The sequence below is a fragment of the Oryctolagus cuniculus genome, chromosome 8 (genome assembly GCF_964237555.1).
Source record: "Oryctolagus cuniculus chromosome 8, mOryCun1.1, whole genome shotgun sequence".
NCBI classification, from domain to species: Eukaryota; Metazoa; Chordata; class Mammalia; order Lagomorpha; family Leporidae; genus Oryctolagus; species Oryctolagus cuniculus.
Window position 1 is genome coordinate 122,240,156 of NC_091439.1, and position 20,542 is coordinate 122,260,697.

Here is a 20,542-nt window from a genome sequence, read left to right on the forward strand (position 1 = left end):
TGCTGTATTGTTAAAATACTGGTTTGGAACTTTCTTATGTAAAAAGTTATGTTCGATATTTTCATATAATTGTCATGGTACATAAACTCAGCACTGTCAAACAGCAACAGATCATTATTGTCAAAAAAAGATATTTTTTAGAGATGAATTATATGTAAATATATCCAGTAATTTGTTCTGTCTTAAAATGATTTATTTTCAAATTGAGGTTTAAGTCTTGCATTTTTACCAAAGGAATAAATTGCCAAATCATGATAAAAGCCACTTTTTATAGAAAACAAATTTCGTATTGCCTTGTAAAGCAAGCTCAAAGTGATGGATTTAGATTTTTTTTTAAAAAAGATTTACTTATTTATTTGAAAAGCAAAGTTACACAGAGGGAGGGAGATACAGAGAGAGAGATTATCTATCTGCTAGTTCACTCTCTAGATGGGTGCAACAGCCAGAGCTGTGCCAGGCCAAAGTCAGGAGCTTAATCCAAGTCTCCCACATGGGTGGAGTCCCAAGCACTTGGGCCATCTACCACTGATTTCCCAGGCTTTACCAGGGAGCTGGATCAGAAGGAGAGCAACTGGAATGTAAAATGGTGCCCATATGGAATGCTGGCAACCTTCTGTGTAAAAATGTTGGTCCTTGAATTTAGGCTTTTTTTTTAAATGGTACATGTTTACAAGTTTACTTATAAAAGGATGTTATTTTTCTATCCAGTATTCATTCTATCTGTATTTTGCAATCATTTATGATTTCCATGATATGTTACATACATTCCTATTTTCCCACTGAGCTAAGAATTTTACTGACATTTTATATAATAAGCAGTTTATATTTATGTGTAAGGAATGATATTTATACATTCATTTTTCCTTAAAAGATTCTTAAAACAGCAAACTTATTCTACACATAAAACCATTTGAATGTGTATTCAAGTGCTTTGTTCCAAAGGGTTTTTCAATGCCCCCTTTTATTGTGCTTTAAATAGCAACAATGTGAAAAATATTGAAAGGGAGAAATTGACTACTGTTTGTAGTTTTTGTGTTTCTGTGAAAGGAAAATTATTTACAAAGATGTGCTTAATAAGTGAGTAAAAGATGGATTTTATGCAAACATTATGATAAATTACAAATATGTCCATACACTGATATACCCTTTCTGTCTTCCCTATAGTACCCATAAAAATGTTTTCTATTCTCAGAGGAAAACCTTACTGTTTTATTTGCTCTCCTTAAGTGGCACTGATTCAGATAGTAATTATTTAAACTTGTGTTTTTGCAAGTTGGCTCCCTACTCAGTTCAAATATCTTTAATGACATTATAAGTAAAACCCATTGCTCTTACCTTGATCTCTGCTCTGCTTTCCAGAGTTCAAACACTACTATTTTCAGATCTTTGATGTAATTTCCACTTGAGAGTCTCTTCTCACAATGTGCAGTGGTTACAAAGCATTCTAAAGCATGATGTTCGACCCCACTATAAGCTCATCATTATGCAGATCGTCATTTGGCCTGAGCTCAGCTATTTGCTTTTCTGTTCTTAGCCACGTTTACTCATGTGCTGCCTTCAGCTGCCAGAGGGCTCCGAGTGTGGCTGATCTGGGCTGGTCTCGGCCAGGATCTATTGTTTTTAATCCACACGTTCTCTCCTTTTTCATCAGACAATCTGAAGCATGTTCACACAGAGGTTGGGGGTGGGGGGGGAGAGAAAGAAAGAGAGGTTGAGACTAGAAGCTCAGAAGGCCTTGTAAAGCCTGGGTTCATTGCTGGTGCTGTATTACGTGGATGCATTCTATTTGTCAAAACAGGTCATAACGAGTGGGGAAAACTCACCCTCCCTCTTTATGGAGTATTCTATAAAATTTCAAAGAAGCATGGATGGGGAGGTAAGTTGGGATATTTTTACAGTTTAGTATGTTGTCCCCTCCAAAATGCACTTGAACTTAGGACCTGGTAGAGCTCTTAGGAAGTGATGGAAAGGGGAGGTGATAGAATTAAGAGCCCTAGTGAAGGGATTTGCCAGAAGGTGTTTTTTGTTTCTTTTTCCCTTTCCTCTTTCTGCCATGTGAGCACACAGCGTATTTCCCCTCCTGACAGTGCAGCCTTCAAATTGCCTTCTTTGAAAGAGGGACCAGACACTGCCAGGCAATGAACCTGCTAGCACTTTGATCTTGAACTTCTAACCTCCAGAACCATGAGAAATGAATTTCTGTTTTTTTTTTTTTTTTTTTTTGGTAAGTTACTCGGTCTGTGATATTTTGTTATAGAAGCACAAGCAGACTCAGCCAACATCTTTACAAACCATTGGCACAGCAGATAAGCACCTGGCACACTGCCCTCCTTCAGGTCTCTGCTTACAGGTCACCTTGCCCTGGCAGTCAGTCCTCAGCAGTCTTTAATAGTGAAACTTTGGTGAAGAGCAGGAGGAGTCAACTGTAGTGATGAGAACGCATAGTTGCGGCATGTTCTGGAGAATCCGGAGGTAGGTACTGGACTGTGCAACACATGAGGCCAGAGAGCTGGAATCAGGAAAGGGAAGAAGCCAAGGGAAGGATGCAGGAAGAAACAGGAATGTGCCTGGGTGAGCAAGTGGAGGAATTGGGAGGGACATTTGGGTTGCTTTGTGTTTTGCCATTTGTCGTTATTCTGTGCCTCAAGATCTAAGGAGCACTGATGATTATTTGGATGAATGAGACAAGTTCATGACCAGTGGTGATTTGTGGATGGTATGCAAAGGACCAACCCTAGTTACAGAGGTGGGTGAATAAGTAACAGGTGTATTCAAGAAGGAAAGTAAAGGATAGCCTCTAAATTTTATTCAGAGGGTGACTCTTCATTGATGTTGGGAAAGATGTTTTAAGTGAGCATCTAAAAATTTGCCACTAATTCTCACTTATGTTCCATGAATAATAGTAGAGTTAAAATAAGAGGGAAAGGAAGAAAGAACAATTAGAGAGGGAAGATGAGGCCCGAGAATGAACACATGGGAGCTCAAAGTGGGAAGAGCTTCATGTCACTATGATGGGCAGAATAGTGGAACCAATGACACCAATGTCTTGTTGCCTGGAACCTGTGAGCTTCAGCTCTTCTAGTGAAAGGGAACTTTCAGATGTGATTAATGGCTTCGGGGTGTGGAGATTACCTTGCATTTTTCTAGCAGACTTTAAATGAAATCACAAGTGTCCTTATAAGAGGAAGGCAAAGAGACATTTGCTTCCAGAAGGGGAGAAGATGATAGTACGATAGAAGATGAAGGAAATTTGAAGATACTGAGTGGCTGGATTTAAAAAAGCAAGAAGGGGTCCTGAGGCTAAAAAAGCAAAGGAATGCAGCTGGGAGATGGGATGTGTAGGGAGTTGGTTCTCCTGTAGAGTCTCCATGAGGAAGCAGCCATGAACCTCCTTGATTTTAGTCCTGGAAGAATAGTTTCTGATTCTGTCCCCTCAAAGCTCTAAGACAGCAGATTTGTGTTGTTTTGAGCCATTTTTTTGTGGTAATTTTTTAACAGTGCCATTAGGAAACAGGTGCAACTGTAGTTTATCTTCTACCAGAAAACAACTACAATGGAAGAATTAGTAGACAAGCAAGAGATAAATGAGTGGGCCAGTGGGTGTCTGCAAGCCTGTGCCACTGCATGCCCCAGATATAATTAGCGATCTCGTGACAGAGTTGAGGGCTATGCTGGATTCAGTAGTATGACCTTCCACTTACTAAAAGTGTTGTAGCTACCGCTGTCTCTGAACATCCAACTCATCAGCAATAGAGACCAACACTTTCTAGCTAGCACTATTCCTGAAGGAAAATGATTATGCACTCTGTGGCAGGTTGACTAAGTTGGCCTTTCCCATCTGGGGCAGGTTTGTCTTGTGTGTAGACCATTGTATGGGGCTTTAGAATTCTTCATCAAGGGACTGCAACACAGTCCAAGACCTTCTTTCAATTATTCTCCCTTTCTTTACATTCAAACTTGGATCCTGGTGCCTATTCAGCTTCTACTGGCTTTCTTCCCAGTGAACTACACAGTGTTTTTTTTCCCAGTAAGTCTCTCACACATTTATTCCCAGCATGGTATCTGCCTCTTAGGGAGTGTGAATTAACACAACAGCTGTGATATATGGGCTTCGAGCTTCTTGGGAGGTGAAGGTTAGACAGCCCTTGTGCTTCAGAGTGGAACTGTTAAAAAAGTTTACTTGATTTTTTAGAAAGGTGGAGAGAGAGAGAGAGAGTTTTTCATTTGCTGGTTCACTCCCTAAATGCTTACAACAGCTGGAGCTGGGCCAGGCTGAAGCTAAGAGTCAGGAACCACTTCCTGGTCTCCCATGAGATTGGCAGGGATGCAAGTATTGGAATTATTATCTGCTGATTTCCAGAGTGTGCATTAGTAGGAAGCTGGACCAGAAGTGGAGGTAGGACTTGACCCCAATCACTCAGATATGGGATGCATTATTCCAAGTAGTGGTTTATTACATTGTGTCACAACACCCACCCAGAGTGGGGCTACATTTTATTTTTGCTAGTATTGTGCAGAAGAGCTGGAAAGTTACCTGCATCTCTGCAGCAATGAGAAGAGAGAGAGAGGTAAGTGAAAATTGGGCATCTACTGTGGCAGTAGCAGAAATGTAGCCTGGGGTGGACCAAGGAGGAACAGGAAAGGCAGGATGAGTCAGATCCACTCTGGTTTTGGAAATCATGTATGTCAAGGTTATTTTCTATGCTGTAGGACATAGACATTAGTCACCCAAATGAAGAATCTTTAACTAACTTGTGCTCCAGAGCCATAGATTTAAGTATAATGAATTCGATGGATAGAGAGAAATTGTTGTCATGTTAGTATGGCAGAGAATCCTTGAGGAACATGGTTACTACAGGACTTCAGCCATGCTGGAATGATTTACCCATAGAAAACCATTTGGGAAAGATGCAGCCTTGGCCGATAATTCAAAGAGGTGCTTTGGGACTCACATCATGGCCAGGAGAAGTTCCTCACTCACTATCACAGCTTTCAGAAGCATGGATAGCGCCCCTCACTTGGTGAACATACACACTTGTATTTTGTTTCATTTTCACTAGACACAGGCCTATGAAAAGTACAAAATCATTCCATTTTGGGAAAATTTATTGGTGAGTCTTGGATTTATAATATCATAACATTAATCAAGTTGCCTGGCTTTTTAACTAGCTGATGTACAGAGGCAGTATATAATCATCAACCAACATTTGATCTATAAATGCTAAATCTAATTTGGCCCTGTGTCTGTTGAAACTTTAAAGAATCTGAACAAATCTAATATTCAAACTGTTCTCTGTTAGTATAAAATTTATGCTACTAATGGAAATAATGTTCATAAATAAAGCATTCACAGACCTTAGGGAATATATCTGTTTCTTCCACAAGATAATTCATGGTATGCAGTTATTTTTGAATCCTATAACGCCTTGGCTGGGGGCAGTGGGGGCCCGGCTACTGGAAGGATTCTAGTCCTTGGGGGCAGGTGCACGGACACCAGGATTCTAGTCCTTGGTGGCTTTGTCCCCTGTGGGCAGCACCCAGACGTGCAGATCTGATTGGTGCAGGCACGGGGGGCGCAGGGCTGTGCAGGCCGTGCCCGGGGGGCCCAGTACCGGCGGGGCAGCACACGCGTGGGGAGGGCGCAGGCTGGGCCCGGGGGCCCAGTACCGGCGGGCAGCACGCGCGTGGGGAGGGCGCAGGCCGGGCACTGTGGGGCAGTAGGAGCCCCCGGGCTGCTGTCCACGCTGTCGTCTGCTCACTGCCCCCCAGGGGCATGTCTGGTCTCAGGGCCTGGGTTACACCATGGCAGCGTGTAGGGCCCTTGCCGAGGGCGGGGCCTGAGCCCAATCGCGCCCACAGGCACAGCTGGCCTGGGTCCCGGGTGCTGGGCTGCTCCGCCTGGGGCTCGCCAAGCCTGCGTCTGCCGCCTCCCCGCACACAGGGAGGGAGCGGCAGAGGGGACGGCCACAGAGCTCTCCCAGTGGGGTTGGCGCTGGGCTCCCGCCGCCCACCCTGGCTGCCGAGGCCTCCCCACCATGGGGGGGGGGGAGGCGTGGTTTCTCATTGGCCAAGTTGCCCGCCTCATTTCTGCCCTGGTCAGAACCCAGGATGGGCACTGTGGTCCTGTCCGCCCCTCGGGCCTCTCCAGCGGCCACGGCCAAAGCTCGCCGCTGCGCTCTTCTCTGGGGGACGCGCCCCTACCTCCCCTCCTCACCCACCTCATTCTCCCTTTAGCTAATGGTGATCCTGCCCCCAGGCCCCAGCCTGGCCCTCTCCGCCTCCAGGAAGCAGTCCCAGACTGCCCGAAATGCTGTGGCTGTCTCCTCTGTGCTTCCTCCATGGGCTCTGGCTGGGCTGACGAGGGGGGCTCCCAGGCTGGTGAGCCCACCTGGAGTGACCCAGAGCCAGCAATGTCCAGTTGTGCACCTACCCCTGTCACACCCACCCCCACCCCTTCCTGTTGGGCTCCTTTGATCCCCTGAGCCAGGACAACCACAGTTGTAGAGAGGGCCCTCACCTCACCCCTCCCTGGGTACCAGGCCCTCACCGCGCCCCTCTCCGGGCCTCTTCCTGCACGCCTGCCCTGATTCACTGCTAGCCGGGCGCGGAAGTGAGCGCTTTGCCTAGAGGTGAACATGGGGCTCTGTGGGGCTCGGCTGGGAGTCAGCGGCGCAGTGCAGCCGCCTCCACCGGCTCTTCCCCGGGCCCTGCGGAGTGCAGCCCAGAGACATGGTTTACGCGAGCCTTGGTCCTGAAGCATCTCGCACACACCCTGTATGTTTGGAGACATCAGTGCGCCAAACTGCATCCGGCGTGCTCCGGAGCCGGCATGGCGCCGTGGGAGGTGATCTTTCCCGGAGGACCGAGAGCTGCGGGGAGCGGGCACGTGGGCTGCCTGTGCCCCGAGGGGAATCTTGTGTTTTGAGCACAAATGTGAATTTATGCACCTGGAGCGCTCCCTCCCTGGGGCTGGTGGAGCAGCCGCGGGCAGGGCAGAGGCGCTGGAAGCCTCAGGCCTTGCTGTGGGCTTGGGGGAGACCCTGCTCTGGGGCCTGCGATGCATCCCTTGGCGGGGGGGCGGGGCAGTTGAGGGCCACGGAGCTGCCCTGGGAAGATGGCAGTCGGCTGGGCCGGGGAGGAGGCAGAGCCGCGCACGTGGGCAGAGGGGGAGGGGCTGGCCACGGGCTCCACCTGTTCACCGGCCAGCAGGGCAGCACCTGACCGGGCCTGAGACTCTGCCTCGGCTCCTCTCCCTACGCGACCCTTGAGGCGTCTCAGCCCCCAGGGGTGCCTGGCGATGCCTCCACCCATCACCCGCCGTCTTTCATTTAAAGCCACGTGGACGCCGCGGTGCAGACGAGGCAAGTGTTCTCCTTCCGTTTCGCTTCCTCCCCCACCCTTGGGAGAACGGTGCTGATCTCAACCTTGACCTTAAACGTGGGATTTAAAGCAGCCACAGCGGTGCCTGGGGCCCTGGCCGCTCATCTGGCCCCACCCCACCCCGTGCTTCCCTTGGCCCCATCAGGAACTGGACTTTGCATCTGGCTCAGGCCTCTGGTCTGACCTCCGCCTCACTGAGCCGGTGGTCGGCTGGTGGTCGGCCGTGGTATCCCTGGCGCCGGGAACAGGGCCCAGCAGGTGCAGGCGCTAATCACCTGGGGGGGTGGGAGAGGACGAGGAGGGACTCCAGGCAGCCGCTATGGCTCCAGGGTCCTGCTGACCCCCCGGCCTGTGCCCCCGCCCCCAGCAGCTGGCAGCACGGGGCGTGGGGGTCTGTCTGTGCCATGTAGGAGGGTGGGGTTGCTACCCTGGCAGATTTGGTGCCCTGAGCTCGCCGTGGGGGTGGGGGAGGGGCTGAGACCTCGCGGTTGCCTGGGGGAGGACTCGGTCCCCGCTGGGCCCAGGTGCGCTGGCGGTGCCACTGGGGCGGTGTGCACATGAGCGCTGTGGGGCCCCACATGGGGGTCCGTGAGGGAGGTCAGGGTGTTTGCCCAAATTCCAGGGACATTTGGGGGAGATAGTGAGACCTGGGAAAGTGGGGTCAGGACAGCACGGCGCGCGTCGGCAGCCCCTGGGGACGGCCAGGATTTGTCACTAAAGGCGGTGGTCAACCCCTCTCTCCGGGGGAGGGGACCCGCTGGGCAGCGGGGCTGCGGGCAGGGATGCGACCTCCCATGTCTTGCTGTTAGGACACACGGAGCTGGGCTCACAGAAACAGGAAACGGGGACTCTTAGCGTTAAAGCAGCAAAGGTGGGGGGTAAGGGGGTGTTGGGAGGTGACGAGGCGGTGGCAGGAGGGCAGTGGGCATGCTGTGGACGTGGGGTGATGACATGGGGGTGGCATGAGGGCAGCGTGCAGGTGGCGTGGGCATGGGGGGAACCTGCTGCCCCGGACTGTGGGGGGATGGTGCGCTGAGCTCCCTGGCTCCCAGGTGCTGACTCGGGTGAGTGCCTGCTCTGGGTGCGGCCACCGCTGGTCACCTGCCCCGATGTTGCAGGTGCACACAGAAAGCCACTTACCTGGGGGCCGGGAGGCCGGGTGGTGGCTCCCCAGCTTCCCGGTGTCCTAGCAGAGCTGTGGCCTGGGTTCCTGCTGCCTGCGCTGTCTGGAGCCGCCCACAGCCTGGCCATGCCCGGCCACGTTCCTGTAGCCGAAACAGTAACTTGGATCCCGGCAAGTCTTCCCGTCTCTCTCTCTCTCTCCCCAAAACTCTTCACCAAAAACGCCATGAGGTTTCCCAGGGCCAAGGTCACCAGGCCGTGGGGAGGCGGCGGCAGGCAGTGATCCTGTGGCCCAGCCCCCCACCGAAGATGCAGCCGGGTTCCCAGGAGGCCTGGGGGCACCCAGGCCATCCTCAGCAGGGCTGGCAGGAAGAGGGTGGCTGGCTTTCCCCTGTCGGGGACAGAGTGGGGTGGAGCTGTGTCCCAGGCCTGATTGCAGAGGCAGTGTCTGGAGACAGGACAGACACATACCCTCGGCTGTCTCACAGGACAGACAGGAGCGCCAGCACGGCCCATGGTCCCCAAGGTGAAACCTGCGTGCCAGGCAGATCCCCGTCGGCTCTCTCACCTCCTTCCCTGCGGACGGTGGGTGCTGGAGCCCATGCGCTCTGGAGTGAGACTGTGTTGAGTTCTGGTCCCAGCCTGCCGCCTCCTCGGCCTCCCCATGCTCATCGCGATGCCTGATGTGGCTGAGCCACACTGCCCCACGCCAAGACTCCCCTGCCTGTGCCCAGGGCAGTAGTGGCTCAGTCCCTGGGACCCTGGGCTCTCTGAGCTGCCCAAGGCCAAGAACGCTGGCTGGGGCACCCTGTCCATCGCCGCAGGGGCTGGCGCTGGTTGGGGCACCCTGTCCATTGCCATGAGGGGCTGGTGCTGGCTGGGGCGCCCTGTCCATTGCCATGGGGGGCTGGCGCTGGCTGGGGCTGCCCTGTCCATTGTCATAGGGGGCTGGCGCTGGCTGGGGGCGCCCTGTCCATTGTCATGGGGGGCTGGCGCTGGCTGGGGCACCCTGTCCATTGCCATGGGGGACTGGCACTGGCTGGGGCACCCTGTCCATTGCCATGAGGGGCTGGTGCTGGCTGGGGCACCCTGTCCATCATCATGGGGGGCTGGTGCTGGCTGGGGTGCCCTGTCCATTGCCATGGGGGGCTGGCGCTGGCTGGGGTGCCTTGTCCATTGCCATGGGGGACTGGCGCTGGCTGGGGCACTCTGTCCATCACTGTGGGGGGCTGGCACTGGCTGGGGCACTCTGTCCATCACTGTGGGGGGCTGGCACTGGCTGGGGCGCCCTGTCCATCACTGTGGGGGGCTGGTGCTGGTGGCAGCTGTTCCGAGCACTTGCAGCTGGCCCTGCAGAGGCACAGGCGGAGAGAGCACTGTGTGACATCTGCCCGTCCCACGCGTGCACAGTGGTTTCTCCCTGACACTCCCCTGAGAGCATCTGCGAGCAGCCAGGCTACAGAATGGTTAGGGGTTTCCAGGAACTTCGGGATGGCACCCATAGACCAGGGGTGCTGCTGCCCCCACCCCTGCAGGCCACGGGTGCATGAGTGGACATGAGTGACAGAGAAGGCCCCGCAGAGGTCTATGGAAAAAATGCAAGATGTGACCCAGAGAATGGCCACAGGGCGGAATTGTTCAAGGAAAATAGAAACAGAGGCCCAGCTGCCCAGCCACGTAGCCCGAACTGGAGTCATCTCAGCTTCCCCCGTGCCAGCTCTGATTGTGGACAGTGCAACACTTGGGCCTCATGCCTGGGTCAGTGTGACTCAGGTGGACACAGTTGGCTATGGGCAAACTGGCTTATGCAGCTGCACCTGCCTTAAAACCAGGATAATGGAAAACAAGCTTCCAAGGTGGCGGAATGGGGAGGGGGATTACTGCTCTGGTCTGAGTGAAGAAGTTTAAAAAAACAGAACAGAGTGGAGTCCCAGGGAAGAGCTTGGGAGAGAACTGCAGAGGGAACTCCACGCTAACTAGGGGGACACCATGGACCTACGTGAAGGGTGTGGATGCGTCCAACTCAGGACCCCAGCGGCCGAGAGCCTCAGTGCCAGCTTTGGGGCAAGCTGAGACCAGACGGCAGCAGCCCAAGCCGCTGGTGACAAAGCTGCGGGAAGAGCCTGGCTCCGAGAAAGCGCATGGAAGAGTTACCTGCACCCCCATGTTTATTACAGCTCAACTCACCGTGGCTAAGATGTGGAATCAACCCAAATGCCTGTCAGCTGGAGATGGGGTAAGGCAATTGTGGGACATGGATACACGGAATACTACATAGCGGCTAAAAAAATGAAATCCTGTCATTTGCAACAAAATGGATGAAACTGGAAAAATCATACTTAGTGAGGTAAGCCGGTCCCAAAGGGACAAATACCGTATGTTCTCCCTGACCTGTGATAGCCAGTAGGGAACCTAAAAGGTAACCTATAGACATGAAATTCACACTTCGAGATGCAATGACTTTGAACAGCCCTTGTCTGACTGTTGGGGAGCAGTTTTTTTTTTTTTTCCATACAATTCATTGAACTCCACTTAGTATAGAGTTAATTGTATGTATATGAAGTTAACTGAAGATAGATCTTAATGAAAAACAAGAATGGAGTAGGAGAGGGAGGGGGATGAGGGTGGGAGTGGGGGGGGACGGTGGGGATGGTGGCAGGAATCACTGTGTTCCTAAAGCTGTGTTTATGAAATGCATGAAGTTTGTATTCCTTAAATAAAAGGTTTCTGGGGGAAAACAAAAAAAAAAATTTTGATCCTTGTTACTCAGTCTATATACTCTTGCCTTCACTGTCATTTGTGTATTGTTATAATATGTATAGTCTTATTTTTATTTATACCTTATGAATTTATATCAGTAATATAGTGCTAAGCACTTCCTGATTATTTCACTCAAAATGATTTTTATTTACTTGTTTATTTTTTAAAGTTTTATTTATTTATTTGAAAGGCAGAGTAGAATGATAGACAGAAACAGTCAGGCAGACAGATATTTTCTATCCCCTGGCACACTTCCCAAATGGCCTCAACTGCTGGGGCTGGTCCAGGCTGAAACTAGAAGCTTTAGGAGTTATACTTTTGTCTCCCAAGTGGGTGGCAGAGGTCCAACCACTGGCACCATCTTCTGCTGCTTTCTCAGGCTCACTAACAGGGAGCTGGATTGGAAACAGAGCAGCAAGGACTTGAACTGGCACTCTGATATGGGATGCCTTCATCACAGGGCAGCAGGTACACTACGACACCAATTCCTCATTCAGCAATGACTTTTATTATCTAACCATGTGCCTAGATATGTAGAGTTTTCTGCTTCAGCAAAAATACATACAATTACCACCTAGAATGCAAGTTGAGACATAACAGATGTAAGAATAAAGGCATTTATCTGAGGTAGGGTAAGGATGGCCACCCAGGAAAACACACCGCCTTTGCTCAGAGCCAAGTGTTCCCAAGTGGCAGGCAGGGAGTTTGCTTTTACAGACAAAAGAAGAGGCACAGCAGAGGTTACAATAGAATGGTGGCTACAGTCACATTGGCTAATAAGAATAATACTGACAGGTGAGTGGTTTCTGCTAACTTGATGTACATTTCAGGAATGAAAATGCAGTAAGCAGGGACAAGCTTTGCTTATAGTATTTACCACACTGAATGGCATCTTCTGGGTGGCAAGAATGGGTTGATGGAGATGACATAAACATGGAGTTCTGGTGTTGTTCACCAGGGCATCACAGCTCATGCCTTTTGGGGTTAGCAGGTTCAGAGAGCCTCGGTCTTCTCTGATTTCAAATTCCTTTTCCACCTTTTTGCCACTTAAAAATCCATTCCTCTAAAAAGATGTTTCCAAAGTGTCCCCATATTTCCTCCACTATAGGCAATCATGCAGTAAACACTCTCATTCTTGTTTCTTCACTGATCCTTGACTACATATTCTGATGCACTTGTGTCATTGGCTAGACAATGACTTAATTAAAGTTGCTACTGTATTTTCTTCAGACCAATTTCACATTACATCTCTATCAGCTGTGTACAAGTTTAATTGATTTCCTTATTTTTTCCCCAATATGTGACTTTCTAAATTTGGCCAGCCAGCCTAATGATCTCCCATTGTTGACTTAATTTGTTTGTGTGTCATTGAAAATGATTTTGTAATCTGTATATGCTTATTATCTATTTTGATGGCCTGTGTCATTGCCATTTTTCTTTCAAGTATACTATATTTTGCAAGTTGAAACAATAATTGTGGTTATCTTTGTTTCTGATATTATAAAGTATTTAAGTTTCATATTAAGAACATTTTGGGGAATTTTTACATATATGCTTGGTTGACTTTCTCCTATTACAATCTTATTCGGTAATTATTTTTCACCTGCTATGTACTGTTTACCATCATATTAGGAACTGTTGGAACAATGTGTTTATAAGACACATGGCAAAATGTATTTATGTCTACTTTAGAAACAAAAGGAAGTTTGTACACAAGTAAGTCCAATCCATTATTGGCAATCCATGTTTTTTAAAGTCTTCCTTTGTTAACATAGTCTTTGTGAAACATTCTTTTATTATTTCTATTTAAATATCCTATTAATGTTGGAATGATTTGGGTGATTTTTTAAAAAAATCTATTTACTTATTTGAAAAGCAAAATTACAGAGAGAGGGAGAGGGAGAGGGAGAAACAGAGTGAGAGATCTTCCATCCACTGGTTCACTCCCGAAATGGCTGCAATGACCAGAGCTGGGCCAAGCCTAAGCCAGGAACCAGGAGCTTCTTCCAAGTCTCCCATATGGGTGTAGGAACCCAAGCACTTGGGCCATCCTCCACTGATTTCCCAGGCACATTGGCAGGGAGCTGGATCAGAAGTGGAGAAGCTGGGTCTCTAACTGGTACCCCTATGGGATGCCAGTGTTGCAGGCCGTGGCTTTAACACACTGTACCACAGTGCTGGCCCCTATTTTTGTGCTTTTATCAGAATTCAGATGAATGCAGCTTATAGAGTGTTATAAGAGAATGAAAACAGGTTACTCAGGTAAATATGGAGTATTATATGAGGTGCACCCAAAAGATAAAAAACATTATAAATATTACATATAGAAATACTAAGATTCAAAAGACTGAGAAATACAATTCTGAGTTTTACTCCAATATTATTGCAAAGCCTTTCAATTTCTTCCGATTTGGTTTCTTCTTTATATTAGTATAGTGGGTTGGAATGACCATAAAACCACAGTAAGGGGTTCCTGCTGTGACAGCAATATATTAGTGAACAAACTAACCCCATTTTTTTCTCTCCCTGATCTTAAAACTTTACTAAACCAATGCTATTTAATAGCTTTTATTAAGAACTGTTACTAATCTTAATAATGCATATATATCTATATATACCCATATATATCTATATATACATATATCTATATATACATGCATCTATATGTGTGTATATATGTAGGAATATATATATAATATATATATATATAAGACCATCTTTATCTTTGGTTCTTTTAAAAAATTTTAGTTCTTTAATATAGCTGAAATCAACTCACTTAATTGCTGTGAAATAACACTTCAAATCCAACTGTTAGTCCACATTGTGAACATACTCTTTTCTTGAGGAAGACCATCCTATTGATATTGTATTTCTGCTTGGCGTGTACATGTTGATAAGCCTGTGAAGACTGTTTTTTTTTTTTAACTTGTGTACATCATTGTGTCCCAGAAATTCATTATTAATGTATTTATTTTGTTTTTATATACAGATACACTAAATATTTATTTTGTTTTTATATACAGATGCTCCTCAATTTATAATGGGTTATATCATAAACCCATCATAGACTGAAAATATTCTAAGTCTAAATGCACCTTATATACTTAACCTACCAAACATCATAATTTGGTCTAGTCTACTTTAAATATTTTTAGAACACTTGCATTGAATCACTTAACACAAAGATTATTTTATAGTAAAGTGCTGAATATATCATTTCATTTATTGAATTCAGTACTGAAATAAAAATTAATATGATTATTTGGGTACACTTTCACATCATCATAAAGAAAAATAAGTCAGGGATAGTCTTTATATGAAAAATATAAGATAATGGGAATATAAATTTATGCCTATAGATGTTAGAAATAGGTATTTTTGTTTTTTTAAAAAAGATTTATTTATTTATTCAAAAGTCAGAGTTACATAGAGAGAGAGGGAGAGGCAGAGAGAGAGAGAGAGGTCCTCCATCTGCTGGTTCACTCCCCATTTGGCTGCAATGGCCAGAGCTGTGCCAATCCAAAACCAGGAGCCAGGAGCCTCCTCTGGGTCTTGCACATGGGTGCAGGGGCCCAAGGACTTGGGCCATCTTCTACTGCTTTCCCAGGCCATAACAGAGAGCTGGATTGGAAATGGAGCAGCCAGTAATCGAACTGGCACCCATATGGGATGCCAGCATTGCAGGCAGTGGCCCCACCTGCTATGCCACAATGCAAGCCCCAGAAATAGATATCTTTCAATATCTGTATCTATACTTAGATACAAATGTGTAGATACAGGCACAGAAAGATGTATCTATGTAGATAGATATATATATATAGATATAGATTAATCTATGTATCCAGTTATCTATATATATCTGATATCTGTAGACATAAATTTATATTATAAATAGCTATCTTATATATACATAATAAATATAGAGATGTAAATTTATGTTCCCAATGTCTTTTTATTGATATAAGAATGTTTTAGTTGCTGGAGCATCAAACATTCATAATCATACTTTAAACACATTGGAACACCTCTTATTAGTTTTAATATTTTGACATCCTTCTAAAGAAGTAACATAATATTTTGAAACAATGTAACTTCCAGAGGCATGATATTTGTATTCTTTAGTTACATCACATCAGAACTCACTGGACTTGGAGGAAAAGGCATCGTTTCCTATAAGAGACGAACACAGAAATGTTCTGTTGTTAGCAAGTTGCCTCAGTGTGTGCTAAGTTAGGCACAGAAAGGCAAATGTAGCATGATCAGCCTCATGTGTGGAATCTAAAGAAGCTTATCTCATTGAAGCTGAGAGCAGAAAAGTGATTAGCAGAGAATGGGAGAGTAGCTTGAAAAGGCAATGGAAGCGCTGGTCAGTGGGCACAATGTCAGATAGGAGAAATAAGCTCTGATGTTCTTTGGCACCCTAGGGTGAGAATATAATAGCACTGCTCTGTGTGTCTCAAAGTAGCTAGAAGAGAGGATTTTGAATGTAACTGCCATCAAGAAATGACCAAATTTAAAGGAACGGATTTACTGATCCCTCCAAAAATTTTTTTGCCAATGTGAACATGGATTAGAATATCACATTGGACCTCATAAATACGCACAAATATGCTGTGTCTTTCAAAAAAGGTTTTCTAGCTTCCTGCCAAGATTGTAACTTTCTGTTAGGAATCCTAGGGAAGTAACATACCATAAAAGTATATATTAAATTTAAAAGTTCTGTGCATATAGTCTAGTTTAATATTATTTAAGAATGTAATGAAGGCTGATGCTAAGTTTTTTTAACTTTTATTTAATAAATATAAATTTCCAAAGTACAGCTTTTGGATTACAGTGGATTTTCCCCCCATAACCTCCTTCCCACCCACAACCCTCGCATCACCCACTCCCTCTCCCATCCCATTCACATCAAGATTCATTTTCAATTATCTTTATATACAGAAGATCAATTTAGTATATATTAAGTAAAGATTTCAACAGTTTGCATCCACACAGAAACACAAAGTATGAAGTACTGTTTGAGTACTAGTTATACTGTTAATTCACATAGTACAACTCATTAAGGACAGAGATCCTACATGGGGAGTAAGTGCACAGTGACTCCTATTGTTGATTTCACAATTGACACTCTTGTTTATGGCGTCAGTAATCACCTGAGGCTCTTGTCATGAGTTGCCGAGGCTCTCGTCATGAGTTTCCAGGCTCTGGAAGCCTTTTGAGTTCACCAACTCTGATCTTATTTAGACAAGGTCATAGTCAAGGTGGAAGTTCTCTCCTCCCTTCAGAGAAAGGTACCTCCTTCTTTGATGGCCTGTTCTTTCCACTGGGATCTCACTCACAGAGATATTTCATTTAGGTCTTTTGTTTTTCCACAGTGTCTTGGCTTTCCATGCCTGAAATACTCTCATGGACGTTTTAGCCAGATTGAATGCCTTAAGGGCTGATTCTGAGGCCAGAGTACTGTTTAGGACATCTGCCGTTCTATGAGTCTGCTGTGTATCCCACTTCCCATGTTGGAACATTCTCTTCTTTTTAATTGTATCAATATTAGCAGACACTAGTCTTATTTATGTGATCCATTTGGCTCTTAATCCAATCATTAGAATCAATTATGAACTGAAAATGATCAGTTTGACTAGTGAGATGGCAGTGGTATGTGCCACCTTGATGGGATTGAATTGGAATCCCTGGCATGTTTCTAACTCTACTGTTTGGGGCAAGGCTGATTGAGCATGTCCCAAATTGTACATCTCCTCCCTCTCTAATTCCCACTTATATTTAACCGGGATCCCTTTTCAGTTAAATTTAAACACCTAAGAATAACTGTGTGTTAATTACAGAGTTCAACCAATAGAATTAAGTAGAACAAAATACTAAAATGGTTAAAGTATTAAGTTGTTCCTTGACACTCAGGACGAGGGCTGATCACATCATTGTTTCTCATAGTGTCCATTTCACTTCTACAAGTTTCCTTTCTGGTGCTCAGTTAGTTGTCACTGATCAGGGAGAACATACGATATTTGTCCCTCTGGGACTCGCTTAATTCACTCAGCATGATGTTTTCCAGATTCCTCCATTTTGTTGCAAATGACTGGATTTCATTGTTTTTTACTGCTGTATAGTATTCTATTTTATTTATTTATTTATTTATTTATTTATTTATTTATTTTGACAGGCAGAGTGGACAGTGAGAGGGAGAGACAGAGAGAAAGGTCTTCCTTTGCCGTTGGTTCACCCTCCAACGGCCGCCGCGGCCAGCGTGCTGCAGCCGGCACACTGCACTGAACCAATGGCAGGAGCCAGGTACTTATCCTGGTCTCCCATGGGGTGCAGGGCCCAAGCACTTGGGCCATCCTCCACTGCACTCCCTGGCCACAGCAGAGAGCTGGCCTGGAAGAAGGGCAACAGGGACAGAATCCAGTGCCCCGACCGGGACTAGAACCTGGTGTGCTGGCACCACAAGGCGGAGGATTAGCCTAGTGAGCCGCAGCACCATCTGACTGCTGTATAGTATTCTATAGAGTACATATCCCATAATTTCTTTATCCAGTCTTCTGGTGATGGGCATTTAGGTTGATTCCAGGTCTTAGCTATTGTGAATTGAGCTGCAATAAACATTAATGTGCAGACAGATCTTTTATTTGCCAATTTAATTTCCTTTGGGTAAATTCCAAGGAGTGGGATGGCTGGGTTTTATGGTAGGGTTATATTCAGGTTTCTGAGGAATCTCCAAACTGACTTCTATAGTGGCTTAACCAGTTTACATTCCCACCAACAGTGGGTTAGTGTCCCTTTTTCCCCACATCCTCACCAGCCTCTGTTGTTGACAGATTTCTATATGTGAGCCATTCTAACGGGGGTGAGGTGAAACCTCATTGTGGTTTTGATTTGCATTTCCCTGATTGCTAGTGACCCTGAACATTTCTTCATGTGTCTGTTGGCCATTTGGACTTCCTCTTTTGAAAAATGTCTATTGAGGTCCTTGGCCCATCTCTTAAGTGGGTTGTTTGTTTTGTTGTTGTGGAGTTTCTTGATCTCTTTGTAGATTAATCCTTTATCTGTTGCATAGTTTGCAAATATTTTTTTCCTATTCTGTTGGTTGCCTCTTCACTTTCCTGACAATTTCTTTTGCAGTAAGTTTGATGTAAAGCTACTTGGTATAAAAGTTCATGTATCAAGTTGAGATTATGTAGAGTTCAGTGTAGCTCTGACCATTGTAGGCATTATGGGAGTGAAAAAGAAGATGAATGATCTGTCTATTCCTTCCTTGTTGTCACTCTACCTTACATAAAGAATGAAAATAATTTTTTAATTTGTTTACCTTGCTTGAAAGGCAGACACACAAACACACATAAACAGGGAGAGGGAGAGGGAGATAGAGAAGGGGGAGCTGTGTGTGTGTGGGGGAGAGAGAGAGAGAGAGAGAGAGAGAGAGAGAGAGAGAGAGATATTATCAACTGGTTCACTTCCCAAATGCATGCCTGCAATGGCCAAGGCTGGGCCAAGCTGAAGCCAGGAGCATAGAACTCCATCTAGGTATCCCATGTGGTGCCAGGAGTCTAAGTACTTGAGCTGTCATCTGCTTCATCCCAGGAGGCATTAGCAAGAAGTTGGATCAGAAACAGAGCAGCTAGAAGTTGAATTAGTACTCTGATAGAGGATGTAAGTGAACCAAGGGCTGACTAACATGTTGTGCCACAAAACGTACCTTCCAAAAAGTCATTTTCAACTAATATTATCAAGAAATTAATGAAAAATAAAATACATATATAGAAAAACTTTTAATTCCTGGACAGGTAACACAATTGCAGGAAGAGTTCTAGATTATTTGCAATCATAATAAAATGACTTAGGAACAACAAATTTAAAAAGCAGTCATAACCTTCCAATGAACAAAATGTGGGATGCGAAGTTCATTCTAAGTGGCCTTGTAAGAAAAAACCAATGGCAAGTTACTGAATGTGAATGACATTGGCCCTCCTGAAAGATTATCTAAAAAGACACAAATGCAATAGAAATTTATAATCATGCATTTATGTGCACATATATTCCAGGAGAAGAAAAATGCTAATTCTGTACTTTCATAGAATGGAGATATGAAAGTGTGGTAATTAATTCAGATTTACAAAAGTCAGTCTCTAAAGAATATTGTACACCCATACTAACATGACTCATGAAAACATAATGAGTAATCCATTAATTAACATTATCTGTCAGTTTATCTTAAATTGATATAAGCTGCATTTTAATTAATGCATTAGTTATAGTTAAGTAATTACAAAAAATTATTGAAGAACATATGACTCGATCTTGTGCCAATTTATTTCATTAAGATCAGCCCTAGCCAGGTAAGGCAGATGATTAATAATTAATAATGAGTTTTTTAAACATTTTAAACTTTTTATTATTATAGATTTAATTTTTATGCTATGTTCAGGTTTCCAGGGAAGAATTTTGTAGTCTCAGTGAAAAATTAATTTATCCAGCTTAGTTAACTCATAATGGGAGATAATCATCTAAAAGATAAACATCATTTTTAGACATCAACCCAATATTTCTATTTTTTTCATAAATCTGAATTAGGTTATATCTTAGGATAATGGCTCTCACCCACAGCAATTAAGAAGCATATCAACACGTGCACACTGAACAGTGAAGTTGTTTTGATTGAAGGATACACATAAAGGACAGGAAAATAAGGAGGCCACATGTAGCAAAGTAAGTTACAATTCTGCAGTTGTTTTTACATTTCGGGGGCAGCCTGTGTGGTCCTTGTAGCTTTATGTCAACATCAGATTCTAGTCCTTTTTAAGAGGCCACAATGTCAGAACATTGAAGTTTAAGAAAAGTAAAGATCATGTTACTGAGAGCTTACTGTGTGCCAAGGACTAACTAAATGCCCAGGGTCACACACACAGAGATGGGTCTGGGATGTGAAACCGAGGCTTCTGTTTTTAATTTCAGAACAAATATGACAATATCTTAAATGACAACAGACATGGCAATCCTCACGGTTATTTCTCCAAGGATACTTAAACTGATTACTGATGCAGATGGCTCAGTCTTGGGTTCAGCATCAGTAACACAACTTCTAGATTCCTAAATGAGGGGACAAATCACAGAGTCAGGAAACAATTTTCAAATCTGCAAGTTAGCTGAATAATGATTACTTTACATACAGCCAAACAGAGGGCCATAGAAAGCAGTGCTCACTGAAACCTGGGCAATGCTGATGGAGAGGTTAGTGAGACCACCTACGACCATCTGACCTCTTGTGAAG